We start from the raw sequence: 25,041 nt of genomic DNA on the forward strand, positions 1-25,041 counted from the left end.
GGGGGTCTGTTCTGGGGAGGCATCAGAAGGCGGAGTTCACACCTTATTCCCAGGACCACAACTTTCTGCCTTTCAGGATCTAGGTGTATCTTGGGCCATTTATGTTCCCACATATATATTATTAAAATCTACCCAAATTAGTTTGGGGAGTGAGTGTCACCTGTGTGTGGATTATTTGGTAGAGCAAATGATAGATAAACAGTAGAAATAAAGACAAGGATAGTTTTCAGAAATAGGATTTTGTTTATTCTTACCAAAATAAAGTCTTCTATTCAATACATTCATCAGACAGGTTCTGGGTTCAATGGAACAGAGCTTCTGTTCTCCAAGACAAGTTGGGGAATGTTCCAACTATCTGGCAAAATCGTCTCTCTTTTATAGGCACAGGTCTTAATACAAGTTAATGGCAAGAGCTTTTTTTTTCTTAATATTTCACAACCTCTGAATCATTTTTTTCCCTTTTCCGGCAGATGTCCATCTGTACCCTCTTCTTTCCGGTTTTAGCTATTACAAGATTTCCGCTATTGTCAATAACATGTTTTTTTCTTATTACAAAAATATCTGCACCTGTTTCCGCTTTTGTCAACATCTTATTTTTCTCTTCTTGATAAAAATATCCTATTATTGACATCTCAGTTTCATATCAGCTTTCATAACATCTTATGATCTGAGTACCATCTCATAGAAGCACAGACTTCATTTTGAAAACCAGATTTTATCCATTTTAGTCCATTATTCAATCATCATATGTGCTATATTCAATTTGTAAGGTGTACCAAGTTTTATTAAGACTCATCATATAGTCCTGCTTTTGCAGGTTCTCAACTGTAATGCCATTAGTGGGTTATCAGGCCTAGTCAAGGCTTCTCAGCTGACCAAAGTCCTGTAACTTGGTCCACCACCATTCCAGTGGATAGGCCTTAAGCTACAACACATATTAACATTCCCCTCTTCACCCTATCTCATAGGGTGACACCAGGGTTAACGTACCATGGTACCATCCATTCCAGAAGGTATCCTATTAAATTATAGAATCGAATGAGTCTAATTGAAAGCTGGTATAGTCTGATTTGTTTGAATCAAAGTGATAACATAGGCACTACTTTGGTAATATACTATAACTACAACAATAATATTTCTAAACCTATTAATATGCAGGTTCAATCTTACTCTTACATAGGTGTATATATATATTCATAACAATCAATCATTCTTTGGTTATATACTGATTATATCTTAAGTATATATTTGCATAGATTATATAGTTATATTGCTTATAGATTACATCATTTCATAAAGCTTAACGTTCTATATTGTATCCCTGTGTGCTGTAATTGATTATACAGTTGCAGACATTTCTACAGTGTCTCTAGCATTTGCATAGCGATTGGTCCGTCTCAAAGGGAGATAGTCCAATGTGTTATCTCCAGTGGTGTTGGGAAGGAGATTTTCATACAGGACATAGTGTCCTGCTGTTGTCTTCTTTGTTATTGCGGTTTCAATTAAGCGTTCTACTAAGCCTCTAGCACAAGGGATTATGCAGCATCCTACTAATACAAAAATTGCTACCACTATGATTATGGTGGTGGCTGCAGAAATGATAAATGTCTTCCATTTACCAAATGCTTTATCCATCCAACCAGTCCAAGATGTGTCGACACCAGAGTTCTCTGCCAATTCTTGTGACAGTGAGGTTAAGCCTTGTAAAGCTCTAGTGATCGATCCATCTGGAGCAGTATTGTTGGGGATAAAGTGCAACACTGTGTACCTATCTTGCGGCACACCCCGCCATCCGCTGCCAAAATCTGGTCAAGCACTAATCTATTTTCTAACGTCATTCTGCTGGTGGCATCTAATTGTGTTGCAATTCCTTGGACCGCGTCTCTGGTGTAATTAACAAATCTCTGCTGGTTGTAGTATATATAGTTAATCCAGTCTAAATTTTTATTTATAGTAGCCCACCAAAAGAAAACTGATTCGAACCCTGCGGCTATCTGGTTTCTGGCTTTGAACTCATCAGGAACCCCTCTTGGAACTCCAATTGCATCTATATAGACCCGATCATCAAAGGATCCAGGCATAGCATCTCTCTTTACTCGTGAGGAAGAGCTGCTATGAGGAGGGAGCAAGGATGCTATAATGATTGGAATTACCAATTTGACTAAGGCACATCTGCCTGTCCAACTTCTGTGAAGTGTATGGTGGATAGTATGGGTTCCACAGTACCACCATATGTCTGCTCTAGCCTGTGAAAACTCTGTGAGGTTCAGATTTCGCAGAGTCCCTTTTTCTAGGGTTGTGTTACAATTGGTCAAATTTCCCAGAAACCGTGTATTTTTCACCCCATATCGTTCCAGACATGTATGATATCTGGTAGCAGGATCTGGAATCCTGAATGCAGGTGGAACCCTCATCCGAGGGGGTAAGTAGGGGTGATGTTCGTCAAGATGTTGACAAGACGAATTCACTTCAGTTGTTACCTGAAGTAACTCTAGCATACACCAAAAACCATCTGGGTCATTGTGGAGATCTAAAGGAAAGGGGACTACTGTTGGTTCTGCTCTTGCATGGGAACAAAAATAACAATTAGAGACATTCAAACTCTTTGTAGTATAATGTGCCCATTCGAGCCACAAGTTTCTCTCTCCAAATCCTGTTTCTAGTGCCATTAAATCTTTGGAATTATTAATTGGCACGATCTGGTAAGGAATCTTTACTTCTGGGATCTTTGTTGGCATCAAAGGATTCTTTTCTGGTTGTGCTGGGGGTGGAACAATCTTAAATTTGCCAATGGGGTCTCTACCTGTGGCATCAATTCCTAAGGAATAAGTTCTGTATGTAACAGCCGTTACTCCTCTGAAAGTGATAGCCACTTGATTACATTTGGTCATTGAACAAAGGCCAGTCACTCGCAATTTCATAATGGAAATGCTCTTTTTGAGACCTGGAATTTCGCTACCTGAGTAGGGAACCCATGAACCTGTGTACCACCATACTTGCGCCCAACTTCCGCAATTGGAGAAGGGACACAGGTATATTTCAAAAGCTGACAAATATTGCTGCACAGGATGTTCACCACACATAGTGTAGGCACACACATCAAGGGTTATTGTGGTCGTGTCTTTTGTGGTGGGTAATGTTATTTCGTAAGTGGTCGTAAATTTTTGCAGAAATTTTTCTAAATCCTGTGCTCCATGTACAATGGGCATAGTGAGCACACATAAGAAAAGGGCCAGGCACTTCATGTTGGTAGTTTTCATGATTAGATGTTAGATCTGGACTGTACAAAAGGCAATTGGCGGCTAAGAATAAAAGTGAGTAACAGAATCACCCCTAGGGTTTTAGCAAGAGCTGCAATGACAATAATCAATATCCCAAAATATACCAAGACTTGATATATCATTTAGGTATGACTTGGGTAAGGGGGGTAAACTCTGATAGCCCCTTTCTCAGTGGGATCGGGTACTTCGAAAAGACTATATATTTCCAAAGGTCCCAATCCAACCTCTCTGAGAAACAAAAAAGGTATCCAGTCAGTGCCAAGTATGGCGTATGTGAATAACCAAAAATCCACCACGTCACCAGTTTCTGGTCTTATTAGGAGCTCATCAGTCTGTTCAACTTGTAAACCCAAGCTTCCTCCAAATAATGCCAGAGTATGAGTAACTGTTCGACTGGGACCGAGTGTCCAACTCTCAAGTAAGGGTTCACACAGTGTCTGATATCGAGTGAGGGGATCCCAATTGGGATCGTCTTCTGGAGCTGGGTCCCAATGGGGAAATCTTAATTCTCGAGGATCTAAAAGGTACTCTGGGATCACTTGATCATCTAAATTAGGCGACGGTAGTGGAGATTCAAGGGAAGGAACTGTTTGCGGCGGTGAAGGCTGATTGTTTAGTCTGCTATGGGACATATATTATGTCACGTGTGTAACAGTTAATGGGGGTGTTGGGCTATCTGGGAGGGCGTGTAGCTGGGACTCTGATATTTGGAGTAGTTAAGGAAGTATTCGTGGGAGGAGGAACGTCAGTATTAGGCACCAAAGGATAAGGAGGAGGGGTGGTTCGCAATTCAGACAAGGTAATATTATCCTCAAAAGTATTTGTAATAGTGGGGACAATATTGTCCGAGCTACTGTTAGTATCGGAAACACTTGTAGAATGCAAAACAGGAGAATCAGTAAGGACAGGAGTAGTTGCAGCGTTTTCAATAGGCACTGTAGGATGAATACCATCCGGTCCAGGAGATTTGATACTCTTCAGTTTGCCGAACTGCCCCATTACGTCCTCCAGGTTTACCGTGAAGTCAGTAAGTTTCTCCGACTCGTCCGCTTGAAATACCATTTCCGACACCGGTATCCCACCCAAATCTTCCTCGGTGAAGACTGAAGCAAAGAATTCATTCAGTCTCTCCGCTACGTCTTTGTCTTCCTTGATCGCCCCTTTTACCCCTTGGTCATCCAGTGGCCCAACCGATTCTTTTGCCGGCTTCCTGCTTTTAATATACCGAAAAAAAATTTTACTATGTTTTTTTGCCTCTAATGCTATCTTTTTTTCATACTCCCTCTTGGCCTTCTTAATCTGCGCCTTGTATTTGCTTTGACACTCCTTATGCTGTTTCTTGTGGAGATAGTCTCCTTTCTAGCGGAGAAGGATCAGAGGGAATCCCAAAGGACTCAACAGAAGAGAAGTACCTGGGATCCTCTTCTGACTCCCACGAACGCTCCTGCTCAGTATCGGATAGAACCTGAGTTAAGGTGCTTCAACACTGAACCTGCCTCGACGCCGAGGAACGATGTGCTCTATGGCGATGTCGAGAAGCCGATGCCCGGTCTGACTGTGGCAAAGCTCCCTCCACCGACGTCGAAGGGGAGTTGACCTGGGTGGCAGCTGACGTGGATGCCGCAAGTGGCATTGCGGTCAGGGACCTCACCGCAGGCGAAGGAACAGACACCGCTGCAGCAGAAGGTACAGAAGGCGCAAGCACCCCCGACACCAAAGCTGCCGTAGCAGTCCCTCCAGAAGTTCTGGAAACAAGGCCTGGATGCGCTTGTCGAGAGCCGCCATCGGAGAAGGCTGCGGGGTCGATGGAAAAGGCGGTGTCAGAATCCTTGGAGGCTCGGGAGCAGGTACTGAGTTGCTAGGAGACAGACGCATCGGCACCTCCTGTATCGAGGGAGAGCGATCCTTTCGGTGCCGAAGATTCTCGGGTGCCGACTCTTTCGACGTCCTGGAGCTCCTGGTACCATGTGTCGAAGAACGATGACGGTGCTTCTTCGCCCTCACTCAACGCCCGTCATCGAGACTCCTCGGTACCGATGAGGACGTGGCATCCTCACGTCTCCTCGGGGCCGGGTCCGACGAACGTCAGTCCCGGGGGGGGGGGGGGGGGGGGGGGCAGCATAACAGGAGGCCTCGAGGCAGGTGGAGACCCACTTGACGCCTCACTCCTCCCTGTGCGAGTTGGTCTCTCAGGAGCCATTACCTTTCTTCCCGACGTCGATGCTCCTGTCGATATTGATGCTGCCGCCTGCCGACCTCGATACCGAAGGACCGGACTGAGCCCTAAAAGTTTTTCTCGTTGGGCTTCTCAAGACGCTCGAGTCCGTTTCTTCATACGAAGACACAGACTACAAGCGGCTGGGCTATGGTTGGGCCCAATGCACTGGATACACCAGGCATGGGTATCAGTACCTGAGATAGTCCGGTTGCACCGCGTACAATGCTTGAAGCAGCTGGGTGTCTTCGATGACATGGAAGGGAAAACGGCTTCGGCGAAAATCAAACAACGCGATTGTGCCTTGAAATGAAAAAGGAGCACAAAAGAAAGGAAAGAACCCGGCCATGCGGCCTGAAAGTTGGCTGCGTCGAAAAAGAACGAAAACTTATAAAAAAGGTGCTAAAAACTAGATAAATACGGGAGAAGTTTTTGTTTTTTTAAGAATGAGGTGAAAAAGAAAAGTAAAACTCGTCGTCACGATTCTTGCTCCTGGGCCAAAAGCAAAGAGAAGTGTAGAAACGCTGTCTCTCCGCCGCGGACAAGAAAAAACTGAGGAAGCACGCTCACGCGATGGGCGGGAAGTCGTCCCCGCATGCGCGCGATTCACCCGCTAGAAGACTCTAGCAAAACTTGTTTTATTTTGCTGGCAAAATGCCAATTCCTGGGCCAACGCGGACGTCAACCCACATGTGAGAACAAGCAGCCTGCTTGTCCTCGGAGAAACAACAGTTTCAGGGTAAGCTCCTGTTTGGGGAGGATTTAGAAAGGATATAAGGGAATCTAGTCCCAAGATTCCTTGGAGATAAACTACAAGGAATTTGATGGTGGTTTCCATCCAGCGTTTGCCTTGGAGACTTCGAGATATTATTCAGGAAAGTGAAGATACTCATCTATAGCAGGTATTCTCCAAGGACAGGCTTCTTATTCTCACAAATGGGTAGACGCCATCCCAAGTCACCCGGCTGGGCAAAAATGCCAAAAACAAAATCTAGCGCTTTTTGGAGCATGAGCAGTGCTCCAGTGCACATGTGCAAGTACCTTCCCGCCCACCGCGTGAACGCACCGGATTAGTTTAAAACAAAAGCAAAAAAACAAATATATGAAAAAAAGACAACTCCAAAGGGAGGTGGGCAGGATTGTGAGAATAAGAAGCCTGCTGTCCTCTTTCTCCAAGGACATGCAGGCTTGCTTATACTCAAAAGTGGGGAATCCTTAGTATCCAGGCTCACCCAAAACAATAAATACTGGTCAATTGGGCCTCACAACGGCAAGGACTTAATGCAGATTAACCAGAAACTAGATAGAAACTAGATGAGAGTGCAACCTGGAACAGAACAGAATGGGCCTATGAGGGCGGAGTTGGATTCTAGACCTCAAACAGATTCTGCAACACTGACTGGGAAGAAGTGGGAAACTACAGACCGGTAAGTCTCACGTCGGTAATAGGAAAAATAATGGAGTCTCTGCTGAAAGAAAGGATAGTTAACTTTCTAGAAACCGACGGGTTACAGGACCCGAGGCAACATGGCTTTTCCAAAGGAAAATCCTGCCAAACGAATCTTATTGACTTTTTTGACTGGGTGACCAAAGAACTGGATGAGGGACGTGTGCTAGATGTAATCTACTTGAACTTCAGCAAAGCCTTTGATCCGGTCCTCTACAGAAGACTCGTGAATAAGCTGAAAGGGTTGAACTTAGGACCGAAAGTGGTGAACTGGATAAGAAACTGGTTGACCGACAGGTGGCAGAGGGTGGTGGTAAATGGAATCCGCTTGGAGGAAAGGAAGGTGAGCAGTGGAGTTCCTCAGGGGTCGGTGCTGGGGCCTATTCTGTTTAAGTCGCACTGAGCCTGCCATGAGTGGGAAAGCGCGGGGTACAAATGTAACAAAAATAAAATAAAATAATATATTTGTGGGCGATATTGCTGAAGGGTTGGAAGGAAAGGTGTGCCTTTTTGCGGATGACACGAAAATAGCCAATAGAGTGGATACCCTGGAGGGAGTAGAAACGATGAGAAGGGATCTCTGAACGTTAGAAGAATGGTTGAAGGTCTGGCAGTTAAAATTTAATCTAACTTCTATATAAAAAAACTATATAGTGATATATTTGTGTATGATAGTGCTCAGATACTAGTGCTTGGGTTTTAAGCCATAGGACAGCTTATATCATCAAAACACCCGTGGGGTATCCCTAGCCCCCAGGCTCACTCAAAACAACAAACATGGTCAATTGGGCCTCGCAACGGCGAGGACATAACTGAGATTGACCTAACAACTTAAACTAACAGAGTGCAGCCTGGAACAAAATAAAAATGGGCCTAGGCGGGAGGAGTTGGATTCTAAACCTCAAACAGATTCTGCAGCACCGACTGCCCAAACCGACAGTCGTGTCGGGTATCCTGCTGTAGGCAGTAATGAGATGTGAATTTGTGGACAGAAGACCGCGTTGCAGCCTTGTAAATCTCTTCAATAGTGGCTGACTTCAAGTGGGCCACTGACACAGCCATGGCTCTAACATTATGAGCCGTGAAATGACCCTCAAGAGTCAGCCCTGTCTGGGCATAAGAGAAGGAAATGCAATCTGCTAGCCAATTTGAAATGGTGCGTTTCCCTACAGCCACATCCCTCTTGTTGGGATCAAAAGAAACAAACAATTGGGCGGACTGTCTGTGGGGCTGTGTCCGCTCCAGATAGAAGGTCAATGCTTGCTTGGCAGTTCAATGTGTGCAGCTGACGTTCAACAGGGCGGGTATGAGGACGGGGAAAGAATGTTGGCAAGACAATGGACTGGTTCAGATGGAACTCCGAAACCACCTTTGGCAAGACCTTAGGGTGAGTGTGAAGGACTACTCTGTTATGATGAAATTTGATGTATGGAGCATGGGCTACTAAGGCTTGAAGCTCACTGACTCTACGAGCTGAAGTAACTGCCACCAAGAAATGACCTTCCAAGTCAAGTACTTCAGATGGCAAGAATGCAGTGGCTCAAAAGGAGGTTTCATCAGCTGGGTGAGAACATTGAGATCCCATGACACTGTATGAGGTTTGATGGGGGGCTTTGACAAAAGCAAACCTCTCATGAAGCGAACAACTAAAGGCTGTCCTGAGATCGGCTTACCCTCTACACGGTAATGATAAGCACTAATTGCGCTAAGATGAACCCTTACAGAGTTGGTCGAGACCAGACTCAGACAAGTGTAGAAGGTATTCAAGCAGGGTTTGTGTAGGACAAGAACGAGGTTCTAGGGCCTTGCTGTCACACCAAACGGCAAACCTCCTCCACAAAAAGAAGTAACTCTTCTTAGTGAAATCTTTTCTGGAAGCAAGCAAGATACAGGAGACACCCTCTGACAGACCCAAGGAGGCGAAATCTACGCTCTCAACATCCAGGCCGTGAGGGCCAGAGACTGGAGGTTGGGATGCAGAAGCGCCCCCTCGTTCTGAGTGATGAGAGTTGGAAAACATTCCAATCTCCACGGTTCTTCGAAGGACAACTCCAGAAGAAGAGGGAACCAGATCTGACGGGGCCAAAAAGGCGCAATCAGAATCATGGTTCCGTGATCTTGCTTGAGTTTCAGCAAAGTCTTTCCCACCAGAGGTATGGGAGGATAAGCGTACAGGAGGCTCTCTCCCCAATGAAGGAGAAAAGCATCCGACGCTAACCTGCCGTAGGCCTGAAGTATGGAACAGAACTAAAAGACCTTGTGGTTTGCTCGAGTGGCAAAGAGGTCCACCAAGGGGGTGCCCCACGCTTGGAAGATCTGGCGCACCACTCTGGAATTGAGTGACCACTCGTGAGGTTGCATTATCATGCTCAACCTGTCGGCCAGACTGTTGTTTACGCCTGCCAGATACGTGGCTTGGAGAAACATGCCGTGTTGGCGAGCCCAAAGCCACATTCTGACGGCTTCCTGACACAGGGGGCGAGATCCGGTGCCCCCCTGCTTGTTGATGTAATACATGGCAACCTGATTGTCTGAATTTGAATAATTTGATGGGACAGCCGATCCCTGAAAGCCTTTAGAGCGTTCCAGACCGCTCGCAACTCCAGAAGATTGATTTGAAAACGTTTTTCCTGGAGGGACCAACTCCCCTGGGTGTGAAGCCCATCGACATGAGCTCCCCACCCCAGGAGAGACGCATCCGTCGTCAGCACTTTTTGTGGCTGAGGAATTTGAAAGGGACGTCCCAGTGTCAAATTGAATCAAATTGTCCACCAATGCAGGGATTTCAGAAAACTCGTGGACAATCAGATGACGTCCTCTAGACTTCCCGCAGCTTGGTACCACTGGGAAGCTAGGGTCCATTGAGCTGATCTCATGTGAAGACGAGCCATGGGAGTCACATGAACTGTGGAGGCCATGTGGCCGAGCAATCTCAACATCTGCCGAGCTGTGATCTGCTGAGAGGCTCTTACCCAAGAGATGAGAGCCAGGAGATTGTCGGCCCTCTGCTCTGGAAGGTAGGCACGAGCCGTCCGTGAATCCAGCAGAGCTCCTATGAATTCTAGTCTTTGTACTGGAAGAAGGTGTGACATTGGGTAATTTATCACAAACCCGAGCAGCTCCAGGAGTTGAATAGTCATCTGCATTGACTGTAGAGCTCCTGCCTCTGAGGTGTTCTTCACCAGCCAATCGTCGAGATAAGGGAACACATGCACTGCCAGCCTGCGTAGAGATGCCGCCACTACCGCCAGGCATTTCGTGAACACCCTGGGTGCAGAGGCGAGACCAAAGGGTAGCACACAGTACTGAAAACGCCGTGTTCCCAGACGGAATCAAAGATATTGCCTGTGAGCTGGCAGTATCGGGATATGAGTATACGCATCCTTTAAGTCCAGAGAGCATAGCCAATCGTTTTCCTGAATCATGGGAAGAAAGGTGCCCAGGTAAAGCATCCTGAACTTTTCCTTGACCAGAAATTTGTTCAGGGCCCTTAGGTCTAGGATGGGACGCATCCCCCCTGTTTTCTTTTCCACAAGGAAGTACCTGGAATAGAATCCCTGCCCTTCCTGCCCCGGTGGCACGGGCTCGACCGCATTGGTGCTGAGAAGGGCGGAGAGTTCCTCTGCAAGTACCTGCTTGTGGTGGGAGCTGAAAGACCGAGCTCCCGGTGGGCAATTTGGCGGTTTTGATATCAAATTGAGGGAGTATCCTAACCGGACTATTTGAAGAACCCAATGATCGGAGGTTATGAGAGGCTACCTTTGGTGAAAACATTTTAGCCTCCCTCCAACCGGCAGATTGTCCGGCACAGACACTTTAATCTCGGCTATGCTGCACTGGAGCCAGTCAAAAGCCCATCCCTTGCTTTTGCTGGGGAGCTGCAAGGGCCTGTTGAGGCGCACGCTGTTGGCAAGAACGAGCACGCTGGGGCTTAGCCTGAACAGACTGTCGGGAAGGTGGATTGTACCTACGCTTATTAAAAGCGTAGGGAGCATTCCTCTTTCCCCCATAAAAACGTCTACCAGTTGAGGTAGATGCTGAAGACGCCCGGTGGGAGAGTTTGTCGAAAGCAGTGTCTCTCTGGTGGAGGTGTTCCACCAACTGCTCGGCTTTCCTCTTTTTTTTTATTTTATTTATTGATTTTCATATATTATACAAATCAATCACTTGTTTACAGAAACACAGTAGGAACATTATTGAAAATATATCTTAAAGGAACAATTATAGAATTTAAACATTATACTTTCTTAGACCACTTTGGAGGGAGGTGGGCATAAATTTAAGAAGCAGCAAAGGAAAACAAAAGCTTTAAACAAGACAGTGAATAGGGGCTCTTCTTTTACCTATTCCAGCATTATTTAAGTCTTTTTAAATCTAGAAAAGCTTTCAATTGTTCTGGGGCATAGAATATATATTTTAAATCTCCAAGTTTTATCACACATTTGCACAGATAGGCTAAGAAAAAAGTCGCTCCTATATGTAATACTTGTTGCTTCATTTCCAAGAAGATCTTTCTTCTCTCTTGAGTAACTCCCGTGACATCTGGATAAATCCATATTTTTTCACCTCCGAACAAGTCTTTAAAGTACAATCTCAAGATATTATTTAAGTCTTGCTCAAATATAAATGAAACCAGCAACGTTGTTCTTTCAGTAGTGTTGTCTATTGAATTTTCTAGAATTGCTGATATATTATTTAAATCCAGATCTGGTTCAAGTTTACGTCCCTCTCCATTTCTGCCAGGCTTTTTAGGAAGATAGTAAATCTTGTTTATAGGAGGAATAGAATTTGGAGGAATTCTTAAATTTTCACTCAAAAATCTTTTGAAAATCTCTAAAGGAGGTATTCCTGGCAGTTTAGGAAAGTTCAGTATACAAAGATTTAACCTCCTATTGTGATTTTCTATTTGTTCAATCTTCCTTTGAGTAGCCATTTTATCTTTAACCACAATAGTGTTAAATTCTTGTATTTGCTTAATGTCTTTTTGAATCACACTAATTTGAGAATTCAAATCTTCTTTTACAGTTTCAACATTCTTAGCCATTTCTTTACATTTAAGGGATAAAGCTGAAATCTCACCTGAAGATTTTTGTATTGTCCATTGCGTTCAGCTTTAGCCAGATTTGTTTGAGACTTATCTCCATAGTTGACCCCGAGGCTCCAGAGGCCACTCGAGCCTCTTCTCCCAAACGCTTCTCTCGCGAAGCAAGCCCCACGCCAGACAGCTATCCCTCTACAGCTTCGGTAGTTTGGAGGCTGTCTTCTTGCGTCACTGCTAGCGCTGGGCATGGAGGGATGCTGGATACTGGGGGCAGGGACAGAGATGTTTCCTGACCCAGAGCGGCGTCCACTCCTTCGGTTAACCGCTCAGCGGGTCTTACCACCACCAGTTCACTCGTCGAAACCCCGGCGAAGTAGCGATCAAGGCTTCATTGGACTGGTGAAGAAGTAGAGGTAGGTGCGGGAATAACCCTCACTACTCCTTTTTTCTTAGTGTGGGGCATCGTTGTTGAAAAGAAGGAAGAAGATTTTTTTTCTTTAGTCCATCGAACGCTCAGCGATCGCTCAACAAACACCTTCACATCGCCATCTTGACACGCCCCCCCCCCCCAGGAGGCTCATTATTTGATAATGATCCTGCTCGGCTTTCTCACCAAAAACATTATCCCCCCGGCAAGGGGCATCCGCCACACGCTGCTGGACTCTACTATCCAGGTCACAGGCACGCAGCCATGAGAGTCTGCGCATCACTATACCTTGTGCAGCGGCCCTAGATGCAACATCAAAAGTATCGTAAGCACCCCTGGACAGGAATTTACGACACGCCTTCAGCTGCCTGACCACCTCCTGAAACAGCTTGGCCTGCTCCGACGGGAGCTTGTCAACCAAGTCCGCCAACTGCCGCACATTTTTCCGCATGTGAATGCTCGTGTAGAGCTGGTAAGACTGAATTTTGGACACGAGCATAGCAGAATGGTAGACCTTCCGCCCAAAAGAATCCATAGTTCTAGACTCACGCCCAGGGGGCGCCAAGGCGTAATCTCTAGAACTCTTGGCTTAAGGGCCAAATCCACCACACCAGAGTCATGAGGCAATTGGGTCCTCATCAACTCAGGATCCCCGTGGACTCAATACTGGGATTCAATCTTTTTGGGAATGTGGGGATTAGTTAGTGGCTTCGCCCAGTTCATCATCAATGTCTGTTTGAGGACATTATGAAGAGGAACAGTGGACGATTCCTTAGGAGGTGATGGATAGAGTCCAGGACCTCGAACATCTCAGCCCTGGGCTCATCCACAGTCTCCACAGGGAAGGGAATGGCCGTAGACATTTCCCGAATAAAAGAGGAGAAGGAAAGACTCTCCGGGGGAGAAAGCTTCCTCTGAGGTGAGGGAGTAGGATCAGAGGGAAGACCACAGGATTCCTCGTCAGAGAAATACCTGGTGTCTGCCTCTGCTTCCCACGAGTCCTCTCCTTCGGAATCAGACATAAGTTCACGAACTTCAGTCTGAAGCCGGGCCCGCCTCAACGTCGAGGAACAATCTTCCCCATGACGGTGTCAAGAGGAAGACTCCCGTGCCGCAGGTGATGAAGCTTACTCCAACAACGCCGGCGGGGAGTCAACCTGGGTGGCAGCCGAAAGTGGTACCGGCGTCGGAGACAGCACCACGGGCGATGAGCCAACCGTTGCCTCTCTCGATGGTACAAGCACCTGCGGTACCGAAACAGACAGTACCGACAGCGCAAGCACCGAGGGTGCCGTAGATGGTCGCAACAGCTCTCCCAGAATCTCTGGTAGAATGGCTCTGAGGCTCTCGTTCAGAGTGGCTGTAGAGAAAGGCAAAGAAGCCGGTACAGGCGACAATGCTAGAACCTGCCTGGGGCGCGGAGGCGGTACCGGGCTGTCCGGAGAAGAGCGCACCGACACCTCCTGAATGGAGGGCGAGCGATCCTCCCGGCGTCGGCGCTTCTCAGGAACCGAATCCTTCGGCGTCCCTGAGCTCTCGGTACCGTGTCGGGAGGGTGACCGATGACGATGCTTCTTAGCCTTCGCTCGAAGCATGCCAACGCTACCCTCCGGTACCGAAGAGGAAGACGTAGAATCCACACACCTCCTCGGGGCCAGGTCCGAAGGAGGTTGATCCCGGGGGGCCTGCAGAACAGGAGCCCTCGAGGCAGGTGGAGACCTACTCGATGCTTCACTGCTACCAGCGTGGGATCTCTGGACAGCCATTACCTGCACTCTGGACGTCGATGCACTCTCCGATACCGACATCGATGCCTGCAACGGCCTCAGTACCGCTGGCTCCGTCGATACCGAAAAACCGGACCTAGCTCCGAACAGAACGTTCCGCTGAGCTAGTCTCACCGCCTGGGTCCTCTTCTTTAACTGGAGGCACAGTGTACAGGCGTTGGTGCGATGATCAGCTCCCAAACACTGAAGACACGAGACGTGCCTATCAGTAAGCAAAATTGTCCGGCTGCACCGAGTGCACTTTTTGAAGCCGACATGGGCGGAAAAATCACGCCGGCGAAGTCGAATGCGATGGTGCCTAAAAAAGGAACACCAAGAAAAAAAGAGAAAAGACCCGCACAGGCAGCCCAAAATGGCCACTAACGAAAAAGAAATTAAACTTAGCGGAAACTAACAAGAAAATAAAGGAAAACTTTTTTTAAAGTTTTTTGAAAAGAAAACAGAGTAGACGCGGAAAAAAAGCGCCCAAACTGGCGAAAACACGGAAAATCCGCAGCAAGGAGGTCTCTGGGGCAGAGAAGCAGCAAAGCAGAGCGTCCTGAGCCGCGGAAAAAACAAGACTGACGAGCATGTTCGAGTTCAAGCGGGAAGATGGTCGCGCATGCGCAGTGCACACGGAATCGCAAGGCTAGCAAACTTTTGTTGCTAGGGAGATTCTCCGGTCCTGGGGGCTGCCGTTGGACGTCACCCACATGTGAGAACAAGCAGCCTGCTTGTCCTCAGAGAAAAGATGTTACATATCTCCTCAACAGGGGTATTCGATGTGTTGCTTCCAAGTGCTAGGTGTATCAATGGGAAAACAATCCACTGTCCATACAACGGCTTTCTTTGTTTCTTTTTTTATAAATATGCTGGTGTTAGTGCCTGGTGAATCTTCATGCTCAGCCCTTAGTGACTAGCTGGGCTTGACTGCATTGGCGCTGAGAAGAGCGGAGAGTTCCTCTGCAAGTACCTGCCTGTGCTGGAAGCTGAAGGACTGAGCTCCCAGTGGGCAATTTGGAGGCCTGGAAATCAAATTGAGGGAGGATCCTAACTGGACTATTTGAAGAACCCATCGATCGGAGGTTAGCAGAGGCCACCTTTGGTGAAAAAAGTTTAACCTCCCTCCGACCGGCAGATCGTCCAGCACAGACACTTTTATAGCAGCTATGCTCAACTGAGCCAGTCAAAAGCCCGTCCCTTGCTTTTGCTGGGGAGCCGCAGGGGCCTGCCTAGGCGCACGCTGTTGACAAGAACGAGCGTGCTGGGGTTGAGCCTGAGAAGGCTGTCAGGAAGGTGGATTGTACCTACGCTTATTGTAAGCATAGGGAGCATTCCTCCTTCCCCTGAAAACACGTCTACCTGATGAGGTAGATGCTGAAGGCGCCCGGTGGGAGAGTTTGTCAAGGGCGGTTTCCCGCTGGTGGAGCTGCTCTACAATCTGCTCGACTTTCTCGCCAAAAATATCCCCCTGGCAAGGGACATCCGCAAGCCGTTGCTGGACTCGATTGTCCAGGTCAGAGGCGCGCAGCCATGAGAGTCTGCGCATCACTATACCTTGAGCAGCGGATCTGGATGCAACATCAAAAGAGTCGTAAGCATCCCTGGACAGGAATTTACGACACGCATTCAGCTGCCTGACCACCTCCTGAAAATGCCTGGCGTGCTCCAGAGGGAGCTTGTCCACCAAGTCCGCCAGTTGCTTCACGTTGTTCCGCATGTGTATGCTCGTGTAACATAGTAGATAACAGCAGAAAGACCTGCACGGTCCATCCAGTCTGCCCAACAAGATAAACTCATATGTGCTACTTTTTGTGTATACCCTACCTTGATTTGTACCTGTTCTCTTCAGGGCACAGACCGTATAAGTCTGCCCAGCATTATCCCCGCCACCCAACCACCAGCCCCGGCACAGACCGTATAAGTCTGCCCAGCGCTATCCCCGCCTCCCAACCACCAGTCCCGCCTCCCACCACTGGCTCTGCACCCAATTTCGGCTAAGCTCCTGAGGATCCATTCCTTCATGTTTATCCCATGCATGTTTGAATTCCGTTACCGTTTTCATTTCCACCACCTCCTGCGGGAGGGCATTCCAAGCATCCACCACTCTCTCCGTGAAGAAATAGTTCCTGACATTTTTCTTGAGTCTGCCCCCCTTCAATCTCATTTCATGTCCTCTAGTTCTACTAGTCCTCTAGTGTAGAGCTGGTATGACTGAATCTTGGACATGAGCAAGGAGGACTGATAGGCCTTCCTCCCCAAAAGAGTCCAGGGTTCTAGATTTTCATCCCGGGGGCGCCGAGGCAAAATCTCGAGAACTGGCTTTCTTGAAAGCGGAATCCACAACCATAGAGTCGTGAGATAACTGCGACTTCATCAACTCAGGTTCTCCGTGAATCCGATATTGGGATCAGCTTTTTTGGGAATGGTAGGATTAGTTAGTGGTTTCATCCAGTTCCTAAGCAATGTCTCCTTAAGGACATTATGCAAAGGGACAGTGGATGACTCCTTAGGTGGCGAAGGATAGTCAAGGACCTCATCTCAGTCCTGGGCTCATCCTCAGATACCACAGGGAAGGGAATAACCACAGACATATCTCGCATAAAGGAAGAGAAAGAAAGGCTCTCCGGGGGAGAAAGTTTTCTTTCTGGTGAAGGAGTAGGATCAGAAGGAAGACCACAAGAGTCCTCAGAAGAAAATATCTGGGATCCTCCTCTTCCTCCCACGAGGCATCCTCCTTGGTGTCGGACAAGAGTTCTCAGACTGCAGTCTGAAACCGGGCCCGTCTCAACTCTGAGGAACCACTTCCTTGATGGCGACATCGAGAGGTCCACTCCCTGGGTGGCAGCCGAAACCGATGCCGCAAGCGGAACCGGTGTCGAAGACCTCACCACAGGCGGAGAACCAGCTGCAGCTTCCATCAGCGGTACCGAGGGCGGAAGCACCCCCGGTACAGGAACAGACTGACGCAGCAGCCCTTCCAGAAGACCTGGGAGAATGGCTCGGATGCGCTTGTCCAGAGTCTCTGCCGGGAAAGGCAGGAGTCGGAGGCAGAACCTGCAAAGAGTGGGGAGGCGGTACCGGGCTGTCCGATGACACCTCTTGAGTGGAGGGCGAGCGGTCCTCCCGGTGCCGACGCTTCACGGGTGAATCCTTCGACGCCCCGGAGCTCCCGGTACCATGCTTAGGAGACCGATGAAGATGCTTCTTCGCTCGATGCACATAGATACTCCTCAGTACCGACAAGGACGATGTGGAATCCACACACCTCCTCGGGGTCGGGTCCGAAAGTGGTCGGTCCCAGTGGGCCTGCAATGCAGGAGTTGTCGAGGCAGGTGGAGACCCACTCGATGGCTCACTGCTCCCAGCGTGTGGTGGTCTCCGGACAGCCATTACCTGCGCTCCTGATGTCGATGCAATCTCCAGTGCCGATGTTGAAGTACCGGGCGAAGCTCCAAACAGGCGATCCCGCTGAACTTGTCTCGACGCCCGTGCCCGCTTTTTAAGGCTAAGACAACTTACATGCGTCTGGGCGATGGTCGGGCCCAAGGCACTGAAGACACCACGCATGGGGTTCGTCAGTACCTGAGATCGCCCGGTTGCCCGAGTACACTTCTTGAAGCCGCTGGGAGTCCTCGTTGACATGGACGGAAAAATAGCGGCGGCAAAGTCAAAATTCTCAATTGTGCCAAAAAGGAGGGCACAAAAATGGGAAATAGCGTACGTGCGGCCTAAAAGGACCCCATCGAAAGCGAAAGGAAATTTAACAGGGGAAAAACTAAGAAATACAGGGAATTCTTTTTTTTGTTAAATAAGAGAAACAGGTCAAGAGACCAAAAGACGATAAAGACAGTGAAAATCGCGAAAGAAAAACGAAGGCTCTTTTCATTGCGAAACGGAGAGAGACCGCAAGCAGTCACTCCCTCACCGCAGAAAGAAAAGAACTAATTGGGACTCTCGCGCCACAGGCGGGAAGAGGGCTGCGCGTGTGAAGACTCCTGGGGCTGCCATGGACGTCGCACAGTCGTGAGAACAAGCAGCCTGCGTGTCCTCTGAGAAATAAAATAACCATCAGCACCTCCCTGAGTAAAATAAAAAAACTTTTTATATTCATAAACAGTCATTCAAGATACTAAGGAAAAAATAAAGTGGTGCAGACAAGCCAGTAAGGAGACAAATTCAGAGTAAAGTGATGCTACTATTACAGAGATTCTTCAAGTTCAACTACACAGCAGTGTTTGATTGTATCAAATACAGGTCACTTGCTTAGATCATATACTCCATGAACATGCATCTCACTTTCATGCAGAATCTGGGTCTAACCTGCTAATTTTTTTTTCCTTCAGTCCTGCCAAACCAGTCAAGACACAAGAGCTTCATCCTTCTACCGAAAGACAAGACACGCTTACAAACCTCATCCTATATAGGGAACTGTGCAGGCTGCAGAACCACAGTACTTCTATAACTAAGACAAAACCAAAAGAACCATTAAACCTAACACTCTCCTCTCCCAAGGCAGAGGAGAGGATGCCCTAGCTTTTCTCAAGTTCAGTACCTCCACTCAGGGGGAATACAACACAGAAGAACTAGTTCTAAATCATAAGCTCACATGCCATCACCCAGTCCTTCCCCCCTACCCATGCACCTGTCCAATCCATCCAGTCTCCAGTCCATAGATTTTTGGTTTTCCACCTCCATTTGTCCTGGTCTCTCTTCATTGACCCACCTATTGCCTCCCAGGTCCTTTGCCTCCAACATCCTCCAAACCATTCTTTCTTCCTTGGATTCCTCTTCTCCAGTGCATGGGGTCCTTCTGGCTTCTCAATCCCAATTCCAAGGCCTTCCCCACTTCTATAGTGTGCACTCTGTATTCCTTCCCATTAAGTACACCAATCTGAATGGAAACAGCCACTTGTATTTTGTACTCTCACCCTGAAGTTTAGCCTTCAAAGCCATCAGTCCTTTGCACCTTTGAAGAGTCACTGCTGCTGAGTACACCATAACTTCATGCCCTTTCCAATCCTGATAGGCAGCACATTTTTCCTCTTTTCTTTAATGTCAAAATCTTGAAAGCAAATCACAATCTCTCTTGGCAGATTACAGCAGGGTGTTCCCAGAGCACATAATATGCCTGGTCTAACTTTATATCACCTGCCTCCTCTGCTTGCCTTCCAGTTTAGCCTGGCAAATTCACTGTGCTGCAGTCATACTGTCTTTGTACTCTGATGTCCAAGGCACCCCTCAGTCTCCTGGATCTGTTCCCCAGGTCTTCCATCAAGGAAGCAATTTTGGGCTTGCCCTAAAGCACTCAATGGATGCAAACTGTCTCCTCTCCTTGAACCTCTGCTCTACTTTCCATCTCCTCCGGTCTTGTTCCACAGCTCGTCCATCTCATCTCAAGTCCCCTTCATGAAGCTCCTGCTTCACTTCTACCAAGTCAGACTTGAGCTCTTTAAAACCACCACCACAGCTCTGCACGAAACATGCAAGCCTTTGCCCCTTCTCACTCCTGCTGCTCACTGTCGTTGCTTGGGCTGCTGCTCTGCACAGGGTGTGCCACCATCTTGTTCCACTTGTGGACAGCGTGCTTGCCACAGTGGTAGGAATGATTTTGCAAGTACAGCATACACTTTTCCATCATGCTTCTAAATTCTCAGTGACCACCTCACAGGTCTTGGTTGGAATGCGCAAACCGACCACGGAACCTTTACAAACTGCTTGCTTAATTCCAAGTAATCCGGGGGCACTAAAGTCAGGCAAACATCCTGGGTACTATCGTCATTTCCTCTGGTTAAAAGCCTCAGCCTTGCTTCCAGGAGCCACAATATTACCCAAACAAACCTGCGCTCTACCAGTGCCACTATAATCTTTTGTGGCTTTACTATATAAATCCCTGCTCAAGCCCACCACTCCTGGTACACATGCAGCTCTCCTCATCCCCTCTTTCACTGCAACTCCCTGCTTCACCTTGTGGCAGTCCTAACAGAGCCCTTTTTTATTTAGATGGGCCCAGATGGGAGGAGGAGAGGAGAACTCAGATTCCTCTGGGTATTCCCCTCCCCCCAACAGTGGACACCACCAGGCAGGAACCTCAGGGACTTCTCTTGCTCCACTCAACTAGGCTTCAGCTGTTCTCCAACCAGTCATCAGCAGTCTAGCCAAACTTTGCATAATGAAGATAACCAGGTCACAGAGACAGAATACTAAGTTGCTGCAGCCATATATAGAGTGGGGTCCACAAGTTTGTTGTGTCTCCATCTGCTAGTAGAGTGGCAAAACCCATGCAACTGGACTAGTCTAGCGAGGTGATAAGGAGGGAAAAAAAAAAAACACCTTTCCAGTTTTTGTACATGCTTTCTATGTTATACACAGAATTTTACACACAGATCATGAGCAATAACTTACCATTAATGGTAAACATACTGTCTGTGCAAAGAACCAGTTTGTTGATATTTTGACTCTTCGCCTGCTTTATTGCTCTGCAAGCTGCCTAAAGAAAATAATAAGCTGGTCAACAGTTATGACCTGAGGAAGATCAAGGCATCAGAAGTTATTACAAAAAAAAAAAAAAAAGGGAGGGGAGGAATAGAAAAGATGCAGACAACAAATCCTCCAGTTAGCTTCCTGACTAATAAGCCAAGAACAAAGATTTTTACTGCCACTGAGACTCCAACTGTATCAACAGTGAAGAAGTGGCATAGCCAGACCTGACTATTTGGGTGGGCCCAGAGCTAATATGGGTGGGCACTATGAATATGAATGAGTAGTGTTTCTTGGGATACTACAAAATAATGCCTTAGAATGTTGCCCAACAGCAGTCCTGCATCAATATAAACTACATACATACTTAAAAAAAAAAATGATATTTGTAAATATAGTTACATTATGCTATATCAAACTTGACCAGAAATAAGTCTACTATAATGACAAGCATCTCAACTCACATGACAGAATCCTGCATTATAATTACAGCAATAACATATAACAATGTATTCAAATTCTAGTAGCACCTCAATAATAGTATCAAAATCCCGTCACTGCAGGTACTTTGTTAAGTAACACTAAATCCTGCAAAGAGGTTTCTTAGAGCCTATATTGCAAACTATAACAACCAGTTCCAAAAGGCAGCAGTGAATATATACAACAGCAATATGCATCCCATTGGAAAAGCCAGACAAGTCAGACTCATAGATCCCCATACAAACCTCATGCCAGCAGAAACTCTCACCTGCAGATCACCCCTCATCAATTACAGAATAAAGGACCAAAAATTAGAAATTTATTGATTTAATTTCTATGCCACACTATCGCTGCAATTCTAAGCAGATCACAATTTAACACACATAATTTTAAAACATATTACAAAAACATAAAAACCTTCCCTTCCCTACCCATCCATCCCAGCAGCCTGGCATCAGCTTTTCCCTTCCCCACTCCCTTATTCATCATCCCAGTAGCTCAGCATCACCCTTTCTTTCTCTACCTTACCCCCCCCCCCCCCAAATCCATCCTTGTAGGCCAGTATCATTCCTTCCCTTCTCCACAATCCATCCCATAGCTAAGCATCAGCTCTATCCTACCACCCCACCCCTCCCTCCCTGTAGCCTACTCCCTACCTAACCGCCATAGCATTAAATATAAAATACTTTTTTTTTTTAATGTCCTGGCCAATGCAGAGCCCACCTCTGCACCGGTCCACCTAGAAAAAAAAACCACTTTTTTTTTAAAATTTTAACCTAGACACTGCAGAGACCATCCCCACTCAAAATCCCAACAAAATGAGACAATTTTTTTTTTTTTTTTTATTAAACTGGGCACTATTAAAATGTATTGTTGGTGAATTTCTGGGTGGGGATGGGCTTCCTCACTGCCTAGGGCAAGAGAGATATATTTAATGATTAAATATATCTTTTTATTTTGCCCTAAGCAGTGAAGAGTCCACCCCCCCCTCCCACCCAGAAGCCCACAACCAGACCAGAGCCATCATTTTGATAACAAGAGTAATTACAAGCTGACTGCTGCTGTGACTGTGACCCAAAATGGAACTGAATCATCTAGACCCAGACCCGGCCGGCAGGGCACCAGGGAAACACAGCTGTGGACTAACCTTTCCCATGTGGCACTGTGTGCGGACCGGTGCGGCACCATTGTGCCATGAGCACTGCAGGCCGGGACTGGGGAAGGGGGGGAAGCAGGCAATGCCGTGTGGCCGCGGGAAGCAGCTGAACTTATGCTGCTTAGTGCTTGCTTACTTTTTAGCGTGAGAACAAGGCCGAGGAGGAGCCTGAGGACCAGAAATCAAGAGCTGCCTGCCAGTGAGTGCCGACTGCCGAAGGCAGGTGAGTGGGAGGTCAGCTGAGCGGGCCGCGCCGGCAGAAACTAAGGCTTTTGTCTGCGGCGCTCAGCTGCTGCTTTGCTGTGCACTTTTCACCGCTGGCGGCACTTAAAACTGGGTGGGCCTGAACTGAGATTGGGTAGGCCTGGGCCCACCTGTAGCTACGCCCCCTGCAGTGAAGTCAGTGCTTTTAGAGCCTTTTCTCCTGGGAAAATACTGCAAAATGCAGACTTTGCACAGAATTCTCCTTTCCTGAAGAATATGGCTGGTCAGTCACCTAGATCAAGGAAAGTGAAGATAACTTACCTGTAGCAGGTATTCTCTGAGGACAGCAGGCTGATTGTTCTCACTGATGGGTCGACGTCCACAGTGGCCCCCACTTTCGGAATTTTTCAAAGCAAAAATCTACAAGCTTTGATGGAACCTTCTGGCGCGTAGTGCGAGAGTCCCACTCAGTTATATACAAAAGCAAACAAATGAGAGAGGAATAACTCCAAAGGAGAGGTGGGCAGGTTTGTGAGAACAATTAGCCTGCTGTCCTTGAAGAATACCTGCTACAGGTAAGTATCTTCGCTTTTTCTGAGGACAAGCAGGCTGCTTGTTCTCACTGATGGGGTATCAGTAGCCCCCAGGCTCACTCAAAACAGCACAGATAGGTCAATTAGGCCTCGCAACGGCGAGGACATAAGGATTGACCTATGAAGAACATCTAACAGAGTGCAGCCTGAACAGAATAAAAATGGGTCTAGGGGGGGGGGGGTGGAGTTGGATTCTAAACTCCAAACAGGTTCTGCAGCACCAACTGCCCAAACCGACTGTCGTGTCAGGAATCCTGCTGAAGGCAGTAATGAGATGTGAATGTGTGGATAGAAAACCACGTTGCAGCCTTACAGATCTCTTCAATAGTGGCTGACTTCAAGTGAGCCACCGACGCTGCCGTGGCTCTAATACTATGAGCCGTGACATAACCCTCAAGATTCAGCCCAGCCTGGGCGTAAGTGAAGGAAATGCAATCTGCTAGCCAATTGGAAATGGTGCATTTCCAGACAGCAACTCCCCTTCTGTTGGGATCAAAAGAAACACACATTTGGGCGGACTGTCTGAAGGGGCTTGTCTGCTCCACGTAAAAGGCCAATGCTGTCTTACAGTCCAAGGTGTGCAACTGATGTTCAAGCAGGGTGGGTATGAGGACGGTACAAATGTTGGCAAGACAATCGACTGGTTCAGATGGAACTCTGACACCACCTTTGGCAAGAACTTAGGATGAGTGCGGAGGACTACTCTGTTATGATGAAATTTGGTGTAAGGGGTCTGGGCTACCAGGGCCTGAAGCTCACTGACTCTACGAGCTGAAGTAACTGCCACCAAGAAAATGACCTTCCAGGTCAAGTACTTCAGATGGCAGGAATTCAGTGGCTCAAAAGGAGGTTTCATCAGCTGGGTGAGAACGACATTGAGATCCCATGACACTGTAGGAGGCTTGACAGGGGGCTTTGACAAAAGCAAACCTCATGAAGCGAACAACTAAAGGCTGTCCTGAGATCGGCTTACCTTCCACACGGTAATGGTATGCACTGATTGCACTAAGGTGAACCCTTACAGAGTTGGTCTTGAGACCAGACTCAGACAAGTGCAGAAGGTATTCAAGCAGGGTCTGTGTAGGACAAGAGCGAGGATCTAGGGCCTTGTTGCCACACCAGACGGCAAACCTCCTCCATTGAAAGAAGTAACTCCTCTTAGTGGAATCTTTCCTGGAAGCAAGCAAGATACGGGAGACACCCTCTGACAGACCCAAAGAGGCAAAGTCTACGCTCTCAACATCCAGGCCGTGAGAGCCAGGGACCGGAGGTTGGGATGCAGAAGCGCCCCTTCGTCCTGTGTGATGAGGGTCGGAAAACACTCCAATCTCCACGGTTCTTCAGAGGACAACTCCAGAAGAAGAGGGAACCAGATCTGACGCGGCCAAAAAGGAGCAATCAGAATCATGGTGCCTTGGTCTTGCTTGAGTTTCAACAAAGTCTTCCCCACCAGAGGTATGGGAGGATAAGCATACAGCAGACCCTCTCCCCAGTCCAGGAGGAAGGCATCCGATGCCAGTCTGCCGTGGGTCTGAAGCCTGGAACAGAACTGAGGGACTTTGTGGTTGGCTCGAGATGCGAAGAGATCTACCAAGGGGGTGCCCCACACCTGGAAGATCTGGCGCACCACACGAGAATTAAGCGACCACTCGTGAGGTTGCATAATCCTGCTCAACCTGTCGGCCACACTGTTGTTTACGCCTGCCAGATATGTGGCTTGGAGCACCATGCCGTGACGGCGAGCCCACAGCCACATGCTGACGGCTTCCTGACACAGGGGGCGAGATCCGGTGCCCCCCTGCTTGTTGACGTAATACATGGCAACCTGGTTGTCTGTCTGAATTTGGATAATTTGGTGGGACAGCCGATCTCTGAAAGCCTTCAGAGCGTTCCAGATCCCTCGCAACTCCAGAAGATTGATCTGCAGATCGCGTTCCTGGAGGGACCAGCT

General features: G+C 47.6%; 1 long non-coding RNA gene across 1 annotated transcript in view; it reads right to left on the reverse strand.

Annotated features, from left to right (window-relative positions):
* Window positions 1-20,663, reverse strand: part of LOC115459132 — a 52,904-nt gene extending 32,241 nt beyond the window's left edge. Inside the window, exon 1 of the long non-coding RNA XR_003940208.1 lies at window positions 20,583-20,663. This is a non-coding gene — a long non-coding RNA (uncharacterized LOC115459132). The remainder of the gene's footprint in view (window positions 1-20,582) is intronic.
* Window positions 20,664-25,041: the final 4,378 nt, after the last annotated feature.

Source organism: Microcaecilia unicolor, unplaced genomic scaffold, assembly GCF_901765095.1.
Source record: "Microcaecilia unicolor unplaced genomic scaffold, aMicUni1.1, whole genome shotgun sequence".
Lineage (NCBI taxonomy): Eukaryota > Metazoa > Chordata > Amphibia > Gymnophiona > Siphonopidae > Microcaecilia > Microcaecilia unicolor.